Consider the following 15,160-nt stretch of genomic DNA (forward strand, 5'->3'; position numbering starts at 1 on the left):
GATTGACCCTTAAATATTTTTAATTTAATCTTCTAAGAGTTTTTATCTTTCATTAGCATAATTTTTATTATTTATAAGAGACAAATAAAAAGCAATATTAGTACGCAATATTGCGAATTCTACACCGTCATAATAATTGTTGCTATATGAGAAAAATTTTTCTAATTTTTTGTAATTCTGAGATTTTTAAGCAAGAGTCAAAGTATGATTTACTCTGAAAATTACAAAATAATTTTAATGAAATACAATAAAATTTACTTGTTTGTTTAAGAAACAAAGTTTTGAAAATATTTCTTAAATTTTTTATTTTAAATAATTTTTTTCTCCAAACGAATTCACTTAATTATGCCAGACATTTAATTAAGTTATTTGAAAATATTTAGGAGCTATTTTTTAGATGCTGAAATAAAAAATGTTTCGTTTAACTTACAAAAAAATTTCTGTTTTTTTCATAAAATAAAAGTATTTATTTAAAAGTTTCCTCCAACAATAATTGTGTTTAATATAGAAAAATTAATTTGATGAATAATTTGAGATTTAAAATTGAAAATCACTTAAAAGCACTTTATTAAAATAAATACGATATTATTTATCTCCTTATAGAAAATTTTTATTATTATAGATTGTGATTTTTTTTTCAAAACAATGAAATTCATGTGTGACGTAGGTTGGATGGGTTAGGATTTAACTTCATACTTCGTGTCAAAGTTATATACCTAATTATTTAAAATAAAAAATTTTTATTTTATTTTTAAAAAAGGGATTTTTTTTGTATATTTTTGCATCTTTTGACTTGCGAATTAAAAATCTAAAAAATACGATTAAAGTAACTTTCAAATATCATTCTAAATAGTTTAAATATTAAAAGAAAATGGAAAAAAAATTTTTTTTTTTTTTTTGAAAGTAAGAAAAAAAAGAGGTTTATTCATTTTTGTATCTTTTGACTTGCAAATTTAAAATTAAAAAAAAATACGATTATTCAAAAGTACTTATAAATATCATATAAATAGTTTAAATATTAAAGGAAAGTTGAAAAAAAAAATTCACTATATAAGAAGATAAAATTTGTCATATTTCTTTTACCATTATGGAAATATTTTACGTGATAAAAATACTCTTTTAAGTTTTCACTGAGACTAGTGTATATACGCATCTATAGCAATGTTAGAGAGATGGATTTTACGATTGTATAAGAAATGTGTATATTTTACTCGGAAATGAAAAAAATGAGGTATATATATATATATATAAGAAAGACTTTGCAAATATTAAAATAAGAAAAGAGAGTTGACATCAATTCTCTTAACTTCTCATCTCGAGAAAATCGACTTTGTATCCGTTATTTCATTCAACATTTCAAGAATGAAAAGTTCCTTGGATTGCGGATGACATTTAATTCCGCAGCTTCACTTTAAATGCTCACAATGCACTCTATATCTACGCATATAATGCAATAAATGAATGGGATGTTTTACAATTGAAACACTTGATTGAATATTAATTATATCTGATATACATTTTGGAAAAAAAAAAATTCTTAATTAAAATATAGTGAACGATTTTTTTTTTATTTAACACAGTTTGTAAATATATTTAAATATTCGTTTTTATTTAAACTTTAAACTGCTTTTCATAAAAATTTAAAAAAAAGTCTCTTTCATGTTCTAAGATTCGAGTGAAAATTTTTAGAAGGACTATACTTGTGGTCAGCAGAGGGCAATCAAGGATCAGTTATCCTTTGATATGCTAAAGAAGTTGTGGTTGAACTTAGCATTGTCAGACATACACTGATGCTTATACGAAAATCGATGAGAAAGTTAAAAACTTCAAATTTATATATATATATATATATATATATTATATGGAAAAAATATTTTTTTAAAAATTATGGTAATATAATAATTTTATAATTTTCCAAGTGGTAAATAAATATTCGCCAATATAAAATTTAAACTTATTATCAGCCACAAAAGTAAAACGAGAATCATGTAGTGTGCATAAAAAAGAAAAAAAAAATTTTTCTTTTAGTAAACCTAATAAAAAGCTATAAAGTGTAAAGTAGCAAGTATAATAGGAGATGTTAAGAGGTTGCGCTGGGGTGGCACTTAACGCGCAAAAGTAAGCCAGTAAGGCCAGTATAAGCTTCGCAAGTCGCAAAACGAAGGAACCAAAGTTATAGACGAGGAACCTTAATTAAGGTCGTTTCTAACTGAGACTTGCCCCCCCCTTCCTTTGCTTCGGTTTAACAAGCTAAGACGCTTTAAGCTCTAGATGCCATCTACGACCTATATACGTGTGTTTGTGTGTGTGTGTGTGTGACTTGACAGCAATTGTCGACGAGTTCATATATGTTACAGGGGAAAACGATAAAACGGGGGAAAAAAAAGTGTCACCCTAAATGGCTTTCATTTTTCGCGGCAACTATATAGTCACGTCTATATTTTCAGAGCCGTGACCTGCACCAAAGAATAAACCCGACAAGTTGATTTCGACCAAGACTCGTTCGCGTATACGCGCAGCTTATAAAGAAATAAGAAAACGATGGAAGAAAAAACTAGTCTCTCTCTCTCTCTTTTCTATATATATATATATATATATATATATATATACATACACACTTTACTCTATATATGCCCTTAGAGTGAAAGCTCTTGTCGTCTGGCTGCTTTACTTATTGCTTGACCTAGAAATAAAAAAAAAAAGGGAAAAAAAAAATTGAAATAGAAACTTGCTTCGAATTCGAATCCAATATTGGATGTCGCTTGCCAAAATGAAAGAACCACTGGCAACTTTCTACTCAAGAACCGCACCCCCGGAAGATTTTATAACGTGAATTTCATTTTGATAAACTTGTGCAAATTTTATTGGAAAATCTCTTTCCACATTTGAAAATGGATAACGAGGATACATTATATAGATTTTATTTTTCCTTAATAATAATAATAATAATAATAATTTATTATTTAAAATCCAATTATTATTATTATTTTTTGTTTATATTTTAGAAAAAAGGGTTCTTTTTTTAATCTACCTCTTTTGGAGGGGTAATTGAACCTTTAAACTGCTTTAGCGGTCTGTGCGGGACCGCTATCGAAAATTATTTTGCTTATTATACACAGTCCGACACAATTATTGACCCACAAAAAAATTTAACATTTTCGGAAACTACACTGAGAAAAATGTTTAGTATCATCTACCAAAGTTTGGTTCTCTCTACCAAATTTTTTATTTGATATATGTGCAACTAATCCGTTTGGTTCGGGCTACTAAATTTTTTCGTTGAATCATTTTGTTCGGTCTACCAAATTTTTTGTTTTGCACAACTAACTTATTGTTTTTAAGCAAACAAAAAATTTAGTTAAATGAAAATTTTTTTTTTGTTTTCTCAACCAACTTATTTTTTTGTTTCACCCTTTTCTCTTTATATAACCTACCTATGCCTACTTAAATTAATTTCTATCGCGGAAAAAACCTAACACTGCTGGGGCTCGAACCCTCAGACTACGCAACGCTAGTCGAGAACGCTGACCACTACTCTATGAATCCTACTAACAATTTGAGATTAAATCATTTTCACAATGTATAAAAGCTGGAAAAAAACTTTCGTTCTTGTAACAAGTTTTATTTATTTATTTTCACTACACAAACTTTTTTTTTTAAAAAATGTCTGAAAAACATAAAATCTTCAACACTGAAACTTCACGACGCGAACGACATATGGTTAATGTTGACATCCCGTGAATGGGAAGCGACGCCATATTTACGAGAAGAGCGCGTGCGCAATACAGCATGTCAGCTATTTAGTACTGGGAACCAAACTATTTAGTTCGTAAACATGAAAGCTTCAAATATATTTTTTGGTAGAGCCAACTAAACTTCCCGATTTATTGCCACTTTCTATTCTGTTGTGACAACCATATTTTAGTAACGCCAACTAAAAAAGCTCAACTAAATTATTTTCTTATTATTACGAAATTATTTTTCTCAGTGTAGGACTCAAAAAATCAAACTCTTAATAAAAAATAAATTTTTATGATATTTTTGAAAATTTAAAATAAAAAAAATAATATTACCAAATTATTATAAATAAACTGGATTTTACTATTTCTTAAACCCTTTTCAAAAAACTTGTACAAAGTAGAATTGATTGTATTAATTTTTGACGATTTTATAAAGCAAAAAATTAACGAAAAATTGCACACGTTTTATGGGAGTTTTACAGTAAATTTCATGGGCTTTAAGCGACCTCTAAATATTCTCTGCTTTTAACAAAAAAAAAAAAAAATCACTATACATAATAAAAAAGTTTAAATATTTCTGAGCTCACTGGAAAATGTAAAAGAGAAAATACAATAAAAATATGAAATCTGTGAATGTTAACAGAAAATATTTAAAAAAAAAAAATTTATAAAAAAAAATTTAATTTATCTTAAAAAATAAATATTAATTAATAATAATAATTATACGTTTAAAAATTATTTTAATTTCAAAAAATTAACATTATTAAATAATTGATTTGTATTGTCAATGAGTAACCAAAATTAATTTTTTTTTTTGTATTATTAACATTTTTTACTTTATATCGCTAACAAATAATATAATATTTTTTGTAAATTGTTTTGCCGAGGGATAAATTCATTATTATATACTATAATAATATTTTTTTAATTGAAAAAATTCAATACATAGTTGCTTGAAATTTTCATTTCAAAAATTATGAGATAATTTTGCATTGCAAATTCGCTACTTCATTAGCGATTCAACGATTTTTAAATATAATTTTCATTATTAAATAATATTAAATAATGAAACTGTTTTTTTTTCTTTTTTTTTTACGAAAAACAAAATTTACATTGTTTATTGAATAAGTACATTTCTATATATATATATTTTTTCTCGATAATAAATTCGAATAATATTTTATTAAAATTAATTCAATCTTCATGGCATTATTTAATTTTGTACATAATTTAAATTTTTTTTAAACTTTAAATTGAAACGAATTTTATTTTTTTTTTTTTATTATTATAAGAAATTTTTCAGAAAATTTCTTAGTAAAAATATTTTTACGGTCAACAATTAATAATAAGAATGTTCTTATATTAATATTTAAATTAGTATTTAAAAAATGTTAAATTACAGTAGTTTTTTCAATTTTATATGAATTTTAATGAAAATTAGGAAAAAATTCAAATTTGTTTTTTTTAAAGCCAATAACAATATCAAATATTAAACATTTTTGTTAAACGTTTGTTAAAAATGTTTTTCGATATTATATGATACCTATTAAAAATAATTTTATTTCTATTTTTTAAGCAAATTTATCAGACTTCAAATATAGTTTTAATTATATACATTTAATTTACTTTCATTTGGAATTTTTATATCAAACCAGATTTTTAAATTACAAAATCAAATGAAAATTTTTTCACATATTTTTAATTTAAAATACAAAAATTATTCACTGACAAAATTAAAAAAAAGACTTTCAACAAAAAATTAAAAAAATCCAATATATATATTATAGAAAAAAAAACAGTTAACCATTGTGAAATTTTAATTTTAAATAAAAATTTTATAATATAAATTTAATTGTCATATATTTTATCTTTACAAAATTAAAAAAAAATATATCTTACGTTTTTTTTATTATTTCGAATATTTCTCTCTACTCAAACTAAATAAATAAATAAATAAAAAAAAAATTAAATTAAATATGCATGAAATTTTTATTCCTTTTTTTTTTTTTTGAAAGACAATTTCAGCCGGAAGCTATTGCTCGCACACTTCTAATATAATTGACCAATGTTCGCGAACTATACGCAAAAATTTCTCTCCGCGAATGAAATATGATCTTCATTTTTATTCTGTACTGTTTTTTTTTCTTTTTTTTTGCAATATCTGGCTTAAAACATTTTCATAGCGCATTATTTTTGAACTCGTTCATCCTACACAGTAAAGCCCCCATCGTACTATTCTTCACAAAGATTTCTCGTGAGAGCGCTCGGCTATACTATATTTTAGTCAACATATTTTAAAGAGCTTTCTAAAATAAAAAAAAATAAAAAAAAAAAGAAGAAATAAGTGTCGGAAAAGTAAAGGCAAAAAAAAAAAGGCAAAGCTTTATCGCCAGAAAACCCTCGAAATTGCGCGACAGCGAATTAAATGGATGTAACACGCAAGAGACGGTAATAATTTGATATTCGCCTCTACCTTGACAGTCAGCAAGCCAATGAAAGGAAATCTCTGTCTTATATTAGAAACGAGCTGTTAATTGCACTCAAGATAATTACTTCTCACACTTTCTTCCTTTGGAGAGAGAGATAGATGAAGATGCTTCAATGATTTGAGTTCATTAACTAATAAACTAATTAATTAACCACTCGGTATCGATCGTTATATATATATACATACTATTTCAAATTGACTTTTCCTAAAATCGCACATTTTTTTAAAATTTATTTCAAAAATTCATTTATAAATTGATTCGAAAGTTATTAATTTACGTGTTTTTAAATAAGTAGTTAATAAATTAATAACAAATAATTTTGAATTAGAAACTTTTAGACAAATTCATTTTTTATCTGAGAATTATTTATTTAATAATTAATTTATTATTATTAATCAATTAAATTTATTGTATTTTATGCTAAAATATAATATTTTTGTAATCAACATTAATTTTTATTTATTATTTTGAAAATTAATTTTCAGTAGAAATAATTTTGCTATTTGTTAAAATGGAATTTTTTCTATAAAACTTTTAAATTAAATTACGTTAATTCACTAATTAATTATCGTGGGAATTTTTTTTTAAGAATTTTTTTTTTATGAAAAATTATTTAATTTAAATTTATAAATAATAATAGGTAATAAATAAATCCATACTTTCTTTGTTAATAATTTTAAAATGAATAAAAATTAATTTTTACTAAAAAAAAACATAATTGAATATATCTATATTAATAAAATTAGACTTTTGTCTGTACATTGCTTAGAACTTAAAAATTCATGTATAATTCTTCGTTTCAAATCATAAGGATTCTAAAAATAGCATTAAAAAAAATTCTGTCTGTCTGTCTGCACAATATTTTGTTTGCCAATCACGCATAAATGGCTTGACAGATTTAAGTGAAACTTGTCAGTCTTTTAGGTATTAGACTAACTTAAAATCTTAGTCATACCCCATTAAAAAATATTAACTTGAACGGAAGTTATGGCACTTTTTGTAAAAATCGAAATTTAAAAATTTTTTTTATTTTTTCGATTATTTTTACTAGACTTTTTTTTAGAAGTTTTTTGAGGTTAATTAATCGCATTTTTAGCTTAAAATTGAGAAAATAACTGATAGATACAAAATTGTGAAGAAAAATTCCAAAAATCAAATTTTTTAAATTTAATTTCTGTTATATTCTACTAAACCTTTTATAGCTATATGTTTTTGAGTCTAATTAATCAAATTTTAACTTTAGAATTAAAAAACATGACAAATATAAAGAAATGAAAAAATGTTTTTTTAGTAACAACCTTTTTATAATTATTGTTTTCGGGTTATAGATTTTTATTTTAATATTATAGTTTAAATAATATTAAAAGATTTTAAGTTGTAAAAAAAGTATAAGAAATTAAAATTTGAAAATTGGCTAAATACCAGTCTATTTGTATATATAGCTTAGAACATAAAACTTCTTAAGTAATGTTTCTTTTTAAGAAATAAAGAATCTAAAAATGAAAAAAGGTAATAGAATAATGATGCTGTTTGAAAAATTTGGTTCGAGAATTATCAAAACAAAGCTTAAACGAAATCAAATTAATCATGGTAATCTGTTAGAGATTCAAAACATTTGAAATCATTAATTACGAAGTTGATAAAGAAAAATAAAAGGTTAGTATATTTTTAGTATGTCAAGTTTTTAATAACAATCAACTTTTATCAATTTTTACTGTTCTTCTAAACATTTTCTTATAATAAAGCATTTTAAATAAGAGCGCCTTTTTCTAGCAATCAAAAAATCGTAATTGCGCAAGCGCAGTTGCGCTTGGTGACAGTACTTGGCATCTTTGGACAAGACTTGCAATTGGTTAAGTATTGTGTGCGGCTAATGAATAATAATTCTTTGGAAATAATATTTATGTTAAAAGTTATAACTCTAAATACCATGTTCCGATATTAAATTAAAATAAAATTTTGTAAATTAGTTAATATTTGTGATGGCCGACAATATATATACGTTTATAGTTTCGTAATAATATAAAACATATAACCTCACTTTTTTCATATCCACAATTTAATCTTTACACTGTAAAAAAGATACGGGTAATTAAAAGAATGCGTTTTTCATATAAAAATTTTACTACAATATGTGACATAATCTAATAAATTGTATCGAAAGAAATATAATTTGTGATGACACTTTTGATGTGTAAAAAGAAAGAGGTATATATCTCATCAGATAACAGTTAAAAATTGATCAAAAAGTTGAAAAATCAATAAAAAAAATCGAAATTTTTGAAAGTATTTGTTCTTTATCGTCATCAATTAAGAAGATACAACAAAAAATCCTTTATACAGTTGCAAAGATTTGTTTTTCAGCTTAAAAATTAAAAAAAAATTAAAACAGGGGTCAACGTCTTTTTTAATTAATTAAAATATATTTTATAAGATTATTATTTAATATTTATTTTGTACATGAACATACTGAAAAAATAATTTATTTGATTCAAATAATCGGTTGCCTAACTATTATTAAATAAATATTTACTTGAACCAAATAATTTTTATTCGAATTAAATAAATTGTATACTTGAATCAATAATTTTTGTATTTGTAACAAATACCATTTCATTGACTCAAATAATAATTATTTGATACAAATAAATATTTATTCGAGAATGATCAAGTAACCGATTATTTGAATCAAATAAATTTTTTTTCAGTGCATAAAATTAGAATAAACTGACAATAATTTCCAAACAATTAAATTTAAAAAAATTCAAAACGTAATGCCACAATATTACCAATTGTTGAAATTTTGCACCGGAATAATATCAAAACATAACCTCAATTATGGATTTGCTCCACATTTTTTTCCTCGAATAACGATACGAAAACAAAAGAAAGTGACAGCTTCGGCAGCCATGTTTATTTTGACTATTATACATATATACAGGTATAGTGGATACTGTCAGCAGTGGCGCTGTATACAAACATATTAAATCTTTAACCGGTCGGTAACATAGAAAACTATAAAAAATTTCATTTCCAAATTTGACAAAAATAAGTTTGGCATCGAGATTAGATCGAAAGTAATCGAATAACACAAAAATCTTGAAAATATGACTTATAGTTTTTTTTTTTACTATTTGGTTTAAAAAATATTAGGCTTGTTATTTTTAGTTGAAGAAAAGAAGAAAAAAAAAGGAAGGGGATTTTATATTTTAGTGCACGTCTATTGGAGAAAATTGAGCTGTTTTCAGACAGCAATGGATAAAAATTTCACGTGTGGCTATTCACAATGGTCGGTTATTCGTGTTTCTCACTTCACAAAGCTTTTTAATAATTCCCTGAGCATCCTTTTTGTATTTTGTGTTTCCCAATTTCTCTCTAGACGTTCCTTCTCGACACAAAATCGAAGGAGAAAAATGACAAGTCTGAGAAAGAAGGTGTGCGCATAATAAAAATTCAAACAAAAACCAATAACAGTAAATAATTTTTTTTATGAAAGGAAAATCGCAAATATGAAAAATAAAAGAAGTAAAATAAAATAATATTATTAAATAAATATATAATTAATGTTTAATACTAATTAATAAATACTAAATAAATAAATAAAAATGAAAAAATAAATAAATTGGAAAAAACAAGAAACAATTTCCCATGAAGAAGCAAAAATAAATGAAAAAGCAATTAAATAACAAAAAAATGAGATAAAAAAAAAGAAGAGATCCCAGCAAACACTGTTATATATCTGTTCTAGAACTGTTACAAATTTCTTGAGAACATGTTCTGTAACTGGTTAAGAACGTGTGAGTCACTGGTTACGCAAAACGTCGTACTCAGCAGGTATGTTCAGATATGTAACAAATCTAGAACGCGGTTACAAAGTCATTTGTAACAGTTCTAGAACTGTGTTGTAACAACTATGAAAAGAGGAATGTAACCAGTAAGGAACAGAGTTCTGTATTTGTTACGTAACTAAATTACGTAACAGGGATAAAAAAATATTATATATGTGTTACGTAAAAGTATCACAGTGTAGGAACAAAAATCTATATTTGTGACATAACATTGTTTCAGTATGAATATGTATCATAGTTCTTTAAATGAGAAGAACAGTATAATGTAACAACGATCAAGTGTTGTTATACATGTTGTCCCGAAATTTCCAAGACATTTGGGTATTTTGTAACGATCTTATTTTTGAGAAAAAGAAACTTAAATGAAAGATTGTTCAACAAAATCAAATTGCATATTTTAACATATTTTGCTATTCTGAACAAATTTTTAATTTTTTTGTCAAAAAGGCTATTATTACGCGATATCCAGACATCCCTAAAATTTTAGGACACCCTGTACTATTGTGGTGCATAATAAAGTTATTATTAAGTTATTTAATTTATATTTAACACATTCTTATGTCTTTAAAAAATTAAATGTAAATGTTTATATCGAGTTAATTTGCTTTGACATACTGCTTTTTTCTTACAAATGTATGCACAAATGCTTTATGCTTGTTAATATAATAGAATTTTATTACTATTGTTACTCACAAAGTTAATATTCAAATAACTATATATCAAATACACAAAACATGTCTTATTATGAAATTAATAATTTTTTTTATTACAAATTTACATCAGGGCGAAATATATATGTGACACGGACAGTTAAAAGGGACTTACGATCCGAAAAAAAGATTTCGAGAAAAACGACTTTGAAGTTTAGCAAGTTGGTTTTGATGCTTGTGAACGTTTTAATGAATTGAAACTTGTTACTCGGAGGTTTTGGGGGTCGCTGATGACGATTATGATGTTATTTTTTGAAAATTCAAAATGGCGGATTCAATATGGCGGATGACTTTTTTAAAAATTGATCAGATTCGCTTGAAATTCGTCACTCGGGGATTTTCGGGGTCGATGATTACGAATATGGTGTTAGTTTTTAAAAATTTAAAATGGCGGATCCAATATGGCTGAAGACTTTTTTAAAAATTGATCTGATTCGCTTGAAATTCGTTACTCGGGGGTTTTTGGGGTCAGTGATTACGAATATGATGTTAGTTTTTAAAAATTCAAAATGGCGGATCCAATATGGCGGATGACTTTTTTAAAAATTGATCGGATTTGCTTGAAAATCGTTACTCAGGGGTTTTTGGGGTCGCTGATTACAAATATGATGTTAGTTTTTAAAAATTTTAAATGGCGGATCCAATATGGAGGACAACATTTAAAATTTGTTCGAATTTGTGTAAAACTCAAAAATTTCGTTGGATCTGCCATTTTGAATTTTTAAAAACTAACATCGGATTCGTAATCAGCGACCCCAAAAACCCCCGAGTAACGAATTTCAAGCGAATCAGATCAATTTTTAAAAACGTCATCCGCCATATTGGATCCGCCATTTTGAACTTTTAAAAACTAACATCGTATTCGTAATCAGCGGGCCCAAAAACCCCCGAGTAACGAATTTCAAGCGAATCCGATCAATTTTTAAAAAAGCCATCCGCCATACTGAATCCGCCATTTTGAATTTTCAAAAACTAACAGCGGATTCGTAATCAGCGACCCCGAAAACCCCTGAGTAACGAGTTTCAAGCGAATTTGACAAATTTTAGAAAAGTTTGTCAAATTTGATTTTGTTGTACTTTTTTTTTGTCAAAGTACCTAACTTTGAAGTGAAATTGTTAAAAAAACTAATGCAGCTAGAAAGCTGCGGTTTAATGCGTTGGAAAGAGCGGCTTATTTACTATAAGAATCAATAAAAAAATGAAAATCGATTTTTTCGGACCGTAGGTCTCTTTTAACTGTCTGTGTCACATATATTTACAAGTATAAAATATGCATCACACATTCAACATCAAATTAATTATTTACGTGCAGAAGTGGAATAACAATGAAGCTATCATTTTGATTAATTTTGAGTCACTTTCTTTTAATGGCATTAACATGAATTATTTGGTTCGGAGAAAGTGTTTCAGAATTTTTAATGTAAATTAATAGAAAAAGAAAAAAGCTAAGATAAGCAACTACTATCTTGGATATAAAACCACATATACGGCACTGTCAAATTTAAACTGTTCAAATTTAACTTTATATTTAAGACAAAGGACAGCTACATAACATTGTTCCGACACAGTTCTAGAACTACGTTGGAACATCACTTGCAGATTATTTGTGACTAACGTGTTACAGAAATGTTACGTAACATTGTTACAGAATTGTTCCGAATTGTAGTAACAAATGTCTTCCAGAACTTAACAGCAACAGAATTTCAGAACAGCTACATAACATTGTTCTGGCACAGTTCTAGAACTACGTTAGAACGTCAGTTACAGGTCACTTGTGACTATTGTGTTATAGAACTGTGACGTAACATAGTTACAGAATTGTTCCATTTTGTAATAACAAATGTTTTCTAGAACTTAACTGCAACAAAATTTCAGAACAGATACATAACATTCTTCTAGCACAGTTCTAGAACTACCTTGGAACGTCAGTTACAGATCATTTGTGACTTTCGTGTTATAGACATGTTACATAACATTGTTATAGAACTGTGACGTTATCATAATATAGAACAGTTCTGTCACTCTTTTGTAACAACTGTTCTGTAAAACTGTGACATCACTGTTATAGAACATTTATAGAACGTGTTTGCTGGGGAGAGTGAATTTATCAATATATATGTAGTTTTTTTTGTCATGAGAAAAATGAACGTTTCTACTTTTTCCCATTGTTGTGAAAAGTGGTGAGATTATCATTAATAGTGTATATGTACATGGGGGAATGTAAATGTTGACAAAAGTGAAAAATCCCACATTTAGCAGTCAACGGAAACGACTGGATAATGGAAACGGCGCCTATATACACGTTAGTCGTCTCGAGACTCATTCTCCAGATTTCATCGATTTATGACATTGATGCTTCCACTTTTTTTCTCAATTGCAAACAATTACATCGATTTTTTCCCAGTCATATCACAATCATTTTTGTCGACTATTGTCATTTAATTGAATGTTCAGACAATAAACTATACATATATACGTATACATGCAATTGTTCCAAAAATATTTTCTTTCAAAATTGTTTTTTTCTAAAAATATTTTTAAAACTTCATTGATTTATTTATTTCTACTACTACTATTAGTTTTGTATCAAAATTTATCACTGAATAAAAAAAATTTGTAAATTTTTTAATTATAAAATAATAATTAAAAATAAGTTTTTAAAATATAACATAGAAAAATCAATTTACTTACTATAGCAATTAGAAAAAATTTTTCTTTGTTGAGTGGGACTCACCTGTAACAAAAAGAAAATTATTTTTTCATTAGTTCATAATATATAAATTTCTCACTTTTTTTTTTGAATATCAAATGAATTTCTTTTTTCATATAAGTCTTTAAACAAAATCTTATGATATTTTTTAAAAGAAAAATTTTATAGCTACTGAAGAAAATCTTATTCTAAATTCCTTTTGAAGAAAAATCTCTCCTCACGTTTTTCTTTTAAGAAAGTTTTTTTCAAATATTCTTTTTTTTTTTTATTCTATATATAAAAATCCTTTTTCCGTGATTTACTTCTTGACGAGATGAATAAACTTCAAAACGTGGGATTTGCATATAATTTTATTTATAAATAAAAAAAATTTACCACAATACTTTTATTTTGAGAATAAAAATATTGATTATTTGAAAAAATTAATTTCCATATTCTCAAATTTTATTATTATTTTTTTTTTAAGATATTAAAATGCGCGCCAACTCTCATTATTTTCCACTTTAATTGATTAATTTTTTAAAGGCTTGCAAGTATTATAATTTTATCTAAATTTTGAGGTTATGTTCGTTTCATGCTTAGGGGAATTTAAAGTTATGTTTGTCGGACATAGCCTCAAACCCCCAACGGTCCCTTGACCTATGTTCTTGAATTTTGAGGTTATATTTGAATCCTGGAAACCTATGTCCTAGAATTTTGAGGTTATGTTTGATCTCTGACCTTGAATCCTGGAACCCTATGCCCTTGAATTTTAAGGTTATGTCTAATCCATGACCTTAAATCCAGGAGACCTAGGACCTTGAATTTTGAGGTTATGTTCGTTTTAATACTAATGTAGGTCGTTCTACGTTAATTTGCCTGTGGGTTTGAGGTTAAAATCAGAACTAAAATATAATATGGGTCATTCCATGTCAAGAGTAACCAACCTAACCTAACCTTGTCAAAAACATGGGTTGGCTACACTTGAAGAACTCGAAGAATGTTTCCAAAAACTTGAAAAAAACATATTCGAACAATATTTTAGGAAAATAGTTGAATAGTTTTAAGAAAAAGTTAATTAATTACTTTAGCTAAATTATTAGGTCTTCCAGTTGACAACTATTAGTTGCCATAACTAACAGCATCCAGCTAACATCAGTTAGCAAAAATAGCTAATAAAATTGCTATTCATATAATAGCAATTAAAATTAGCAGTATCAGCTAACTTTTTTTCTCCCAGTAACTGGAATGTAATCTGTCATAAAAATTTCAATTAAAAAGGAAAAAATTATTTTTAACTTGGAAATCGTCGAATTGGAAACAAAAACCTCAACTGGAAAAATGTTTATTTTAAAAAAACTCGAAAAAAGAAGTTGATCCAAGTTTTTTTTCACACACCCGATCGTAGTACGTTCAATTCCCTAAATCATTTTTCTAGCTAAGAAACACTTTACCATAAAATTGTTCTCCTTTATAGTAAAAGAAGAAGAAGAAGAAGAGGGAGAAGAAGAAAAGAAGAAGTTGGCGAGTGTTGGAAAGGACCTGACCGAAAAGAAAAAAGAAAAATCGAGTATATGTATATATATATATATACACTAGTGTGAAGAACGTAGCTTTAGAACCGTTTTGATTTGTCGATTCCTTCGTCTACTTCCATTTCTTCTACTTCCTGGCGACGACCTCT

General features: G+C 26.1%; 1 protein-coding gene across 4 annotated transcripts in view; it reads right to left on the reverse strand.

Annotated features, from left to right (window-relative positions):
• Positions 1-15,160, reverse strand: part of LOC127280842 (connectin-like) — a 497,564-nt gene that overhangs the window by 164,671 nt on the left and 317,733 nt on the right. Inside the window, exon 3 of one of the 4 annotated variants that reach the window (XM_051304136.1) lies at positions 13,479-13,521. The exons of the other annotated variants lie outside the window; for them this stretch is intronic. The gene's annotated coding sequence lies outside the window, so the exon portion shown is untranslated. The remainder of the gene's footprint in view (positions 1-13,478; positions 13,522-15,160) is intronic. 4 annotated transcript variants of the gene reach the window in all.

This window comes from Leptopilina boulardi, unplaced genomic scaffold (genome assembly GCF_019393585.1).
Source record: "Leptopilina boulardi isolate dan_hultmark-lab unplaced genomic scaffold, ZJU_Lbou_2.1 LbouV2_255, whole genome shotgun sequence".
Classification (NCBI taxonomy): domain Eukaryota; kingdom Metazoa; phylum Arthropoda; class Insecta; order Hymenoptera; family Figitidae; genus Leptopilina; species Leptopilina boulardi.